The sequence below is a fragment of the Rhinopithecus bieti genome, unplaced genomic scaffold (genome assembly GCF_001698545.2).
Source record: "Rhinopithecus bieti isolate Rb0 unplaced genomic scaffold, ASM169854v2 scaffold_72161, whole genome shotgun sequence".
Classification (NCBI taxonomy): domain Eukaryota; kingdom Metazoa; phylum Chordata; class Mammalia; order Primates; family Cercopithecidae; genus Rhinopithecus; species Rhinopithecus bieti.
In genome coordinates, this window is record NW_016828382.1 from 1,742,396 (window position 1) to 1,747,938 (window position 5,543).

The following is a 5,543-nucleotide window of genomic DNA, read 5'->3' on the forward strand; positions in this document are numbered from 1 at the left end:
TTTTTTTTTTTTTTTTTTTTTTTTTTTTGTCTTGATGCACAGGGACTTTTTTATAATATGAGACTTCAGTTGGTATTAATAGGAGTTACCTATTTAATTCTCCCAGTCATCAATGAGCTAACCATCAATTCCTTTAGTTCAAATTAGTCATAAACAAGAGCTACAGCAAGACTGATAGAGTAAAAACTATATAAATACAGTAAAAAAATAGAATTTATGGTGTGAAATGGGAAGTATAGCAGTATATAACGAGAACATGTAAGCACTTGCTTCCACAGCATAAATGTAATTTACACTTGCATTAAAGGAAAATTTTCTCTGTGAATAAGAGCAAAATGGTCTTTAGAGAAACAAACTGTTCATTTGAAGCCATTTCTGTGAACATCTCCCAACACAGAACTGTAACGGATTAAGGAAATAACACAGAAAAGACAAAAACTTCCGATTTCAGGCATGCAAAGTGCGTGGGCAGATGGACAGTTCCTGTTGTGCATTGCCTTTGATAAATTGGGCCTTAATTTATATACCCGTGCTGTGTTCACATCCCTGTTCTACCTAAAGTTGTCTTTATTGGTTTATATTGTGTTAAAATTAGCTCGTAAGTGTTACTTTTATATTATGTTTTTTTTTTAGTTTACAATTTTTTTAGAATTATTTTTTTTTTTTTTTTTTTTTTTTTTTTTTTTTTTTTTTTTTTAAGTTGCGTGTTTATACTATTTGCTACAGTATTTTTAAGTTTGGGGTGAAGGCCATCAGCTGTATCAAGAAGACAAAACAATCACTATTTATTCAGTATTGCTGCTTTACATCTCCAGAATAAGCTTTCGATGCCAGGACAGTGACTGCCTAAAAGCTGCGGGCGCTCTTTTCAATGCATTTTATATATTTTTAGAAACCAAATAAATGCAGAAAACTATTTAGTATACTAATTATATTAAACCAGCAGAAATATAAAGGCAATAAAGTATATACATATATAAGGGGGGAGGGGAAAGATTAAAAAATAGATTTACAGCCAGACATGGTGATAGCCCTAAATGTATTTCTCAATATGTTTTTCTTTATTGACCCTGGGAGGATTTGAGTTGCTGCAGCTTTAAACAGAAAATTGCCATGTTCACTAATTGTGAGCACAGAAATATGCTTTTAGTACTGCTTTGCTTATGTACAAATAAATCTGTAATATGTATTATATGTAATTATTCTTTTCTTTGACTTTCATTTCAAATGTATATTTTCTGATCATTATGAGCTGGAAAACAAAGAATCAATATTGGATATTCTCCCAAATAATAAATGTTCAGGATTCATTGGGACATTACCGTTGTCAGTTTGTTTCTTACATCCTTTATATTTTAAAATACAATTTTACTTCCTTTAAAAGATACTGGAGACAATAGGGGCACATATGACTGCACATAATTACATTTTTCACATATACTTAAAGAGTCATCTATTGCTCAAAAGGTGGCTTATTAAAGTAAAACTGAATTAAGAAACTAATATGCCTTTTATTTCAAAAGTGAAAGAAGAAATGATAGCTTAATGAACCTCTGCATTCCCAGATTTCCCTAAAACCATAAGTGAGAGGAAGAGAACGAACATTTCAGCCCCTACCATATGCCAAATGCAATATGGGGTACTTGTCACACTTTTAACATTCACAGCCATCCAAGGAACTGCTCCTAAATCACAACCCCTAAGTAACTGACACAGCATTTTAACCTAGATGTTTCAGACTGCAAGGCACTTTTCTATATTCCATGGGAGAGACGCATGAGCTTTACAGTGCCCAGTTTCTGCATTTTAACCACTTCTTAATGTGGAAGTATATAAACTCATTTTCATAGGAATATTTTTATAAGAAGTTAAACGTTTACTTAGAAATTACACGTGGGGACCAGGCACGGTGGCTCACGCCTATAATCCCAGCACTTTGGGAGACCAAGGTAGGCAGATGATTTGAGGTCAGGAGTTTGAGACCAGCCTGACCAACGTGGCGAACTCCCGTCTCTACTAAAAGTGAAAAAAAAAAAATAGCCAGGTGTGGTGGCGGGCGCCTGTAGTCCCAGCTACTCAGGAGGCTGAGGCAGGAGAACCACTTGAACCCGGGAAGCGGAGGTTGGAGTGAGCCAAGATCACGCCACTGCATTCCAACCTGGGCGACAAGAGGGAGACTCTATATGTATATTTAGCCAAAGTAGTATTTATTGAGCCAAAGTAAATTTCCTCGTAATTTCAACTTTCTTTAAGGCCACATAGAAGAAACAATTTCCCATCTATATATATATATAGAGAGAGAGAGTCTTGCTCTGAAAAAAAGTCTCACTCTATATATATGGGAATAATAGTACGTTGTAAAACAAAGATGAAATGAGAAAAGTCATTCAAAATACCAATAAGCCCTAATTTGGGGACTTTAAAATTTTAATTATCCATTCTGTCCTCTAAAATCATGTTTTGTTAATGGCAGAGCAAGAAACAGGAACTACTGTTAACTTCAGTCACTGCCCACTCCACATATGTGTGCTGTGTCTATTAGGAAAGATCAGTGGAATCCTATAAAATGGGCATAAATATGCAGGATGTGTTTATGCTTTCCACAGACATTTAGTGAGCCCGTTTTTGTCCGGACACTGGACTGAGAAGCATATATTTGTTCTCTAAGGAGGTTTACGCTCTTTTTTTTTTGAGATGGAGTCTCGCATTGTTGCCCAGGCTGGAGTACAATAGCCCAATCTCGGCTCACTGCAACCTCCGCCTCCTGGGTTCAAGCGATTCTCCTGCCTCAGCCTCCTGAGTAGCTGGGATTACAGGCGTCTGCCACCATGCCCAGCTAATTTTTTTTTTTTTTAATAGAGACGGGCTTTCACTATGTTGGCCGGACTGGTCTCGAACTCCTGACCTCGTGTTCCATCCACCTCGTCCTCCCAAAGTGCTGGGATTACAGGGGTGAGCAACCGCGCCCGGCTGGTTTACAGTCTTAATGATAGAGATGACAACTTCAGTACAACATGTTAAGAACCACTATAGGGGCAAGGATAGGGTATGATGGAGACAAACACATTAGGAGATGCTTACCCCAGCCCAGTGTGTTGGAAGATCCTGGAGAAGGTGATATAAACCAAAAGAGCTGTCTGGTGGAGCTATAGCCAGACAGTGAAGAGCCAGGGAGGTCCAAGAGAGATGGTAGGTAGGCATCTGATCATAAGGGGCCTTGGTTGCCATGGTAAGGAGTTTGGACTTTATCCTGAGAGCCACAGGCGAATTTTAAGAGTGGAAATTAAATGATTAGCATGTTAGGAAGATAATTCTGACTGGATATGTGAAGAACTGACTAAAGGGTCAAGACTAGAGGCCAGAAAGACTACTTGAGGGGCATGTAGTAGTCCAGGCCAGATGCATGTGACAAATTTTTATTGAGCACCTTCTTTGAGCCAGGAAATGAACCAAGCAGGTTATAGATATCCTAAGTAGACAATAAGAATCAAAGATAATCCAGGTGTTTACCACTTATCCACAGCCTTAAAGGGTGGTGGAAATGATGCTGTGGGTCTCTCAGTGACTAGTCACAGATAATCTGTTCTTTGTGGTGGTGGGCAAGGGTTTGGCACAGGAGCAAGGAAAAAGAATGAAAACATGGAGAATAGAATATATATTCAAGAGGTGGGCCTTCAGATGGGCTTCCTTTTGTAGAGTGTTTTGCAGTGTTCCCTGTGAGAATGACTTGGATTTGAAAGAAGTGCTCTTCTCTGCACCAGATTTAGCCATCCAAATCTCATCATCCAGTATGTTGGAATCCTGTTTTCCCAGCATTATACTTGATTACATGTTCTATATCCACCACTCTCTTGTATCTGCCATATGTTTGTGTCCAAGGTGATAGAGGGTCTGACATGGTCCAGACTGAAGGAAGTGTAGAAAGTGGACAATACAAATTCCGTGTATGCAAAGTCAGTATTTGCAAGTCTGCTGCAATGCTGGAAGTGTGAAGATCAAATAAACAAATTGGAATACTTGGTAACAAAATATTTGTAAGCATAAAGCAAATCATAGGCACTTTAAACTAGAAACAATGAGCAACAGTCACCACACAAAGGGAGGCAGGGGAGACAGGGAGGAATGTGGCATGTACACCAGGAACAACTCACTCAGCCAAGAGAGGGGCTCACCAGGCAAAGCGCTCTGACAGTCATTGGGCACAGCCACAAACTGTTCCTACATCACCCACCAACGCCAGCCTACATCTGAACCCTTCGAGAGCCACACCATCCCAGCCCACCTCGACAAGCTAAAAAGGTCCCCTTTTTATTGAGCCAAAGTAGATTTCCTTGTAATTTCAACTTTAAGGCCACATAGAAGAAACAATTTCCCATCGATAGGACAGCACTTCAGGTATTTGGGGACATCTATGATGCCGCCCAGTCTTCTCTTTCCCAGGCTGCATATTGCCAATTCTTGCAAATAGTGCAGTCTTCAGTCTCCTCTCTCCTGCACACACTCTACACCAATCTTGAATGTGGCAGCCAGGTCTGATAACAAAACTTTTTTTTTCTTAATTATACCTTAAGTTCTAGGGTACATGTGCACAACGTGCAGGTTTGTTACATAGGTGTACATGTGCCATGTTGGTGTGCTGCACCCATTAACTCGTCATTTACATTAGGTATTTCTCCTAATGATATCCCTCTGCCAGCCCCACACCCTACAACAGGCCCCAGTGTGTGATGTTCCCCACCCTGTGTCCAAGTGTTCTCATTGTTCAATTCCCACCCACAAGTGAGAACATGTGGTGTTTGGTTTTCTGTCCTTGTGATAGTTTGCTGAGAATGATGGTTTCCAGCTTCACCCATGTTCCTGCAAAGGACATAAACTCATCCTTTTTTATGGCTGCATAGTATTCCGTGGTGTATACATGCCACATTTCCTTAATCCAGTCTATCATTGATGGACATTTGGGTTGGTTCCAAGTCTTTGCTATTGTGAATAGTGCCACAATAAACATACATGTGCATGTGTCTTTATAGTAGCATGATTTATAATCCTTTGGATATATACCCAATAATGGGATTGCTGGATCAAATGGTATTTCTAGTTCTAGATCATTGAGGAATCGCCACACTGTCTTCCACAATGGTTGAAATAGTTTACACGCCCACCAACAGTGTAAAAGCATTCCTATTTCTCCACATCCTCTCCAGCATATGTTGTTTCCTCACTTTTTAATGATTGCCATTCTAACTGGTGTGAGATGGTATCTCATTGTGGTTTTGCTTTGCATTTCTCTGATGACCAGTGATGATGAACATTTTTTCATATGTCTGTTGGCTACATAAATGTCTTCTTTTGAGAAGTGTCTGTTCATATCCTTTGCCCACTTTTTGATGAGGTTGCTTTTTTCTTGTAAATTTGTTTAAGTTCTTTGTAGATTCTGGATATTAGCCCTTTGTCAGATAAGTAGATTGTAAAAGTTTTCTCCCATTCTGTAGGTTGCCTGTTTACTCTGATGGTAGTTTCTTTTGCTGTGCAGAAGCTCTTTAGTT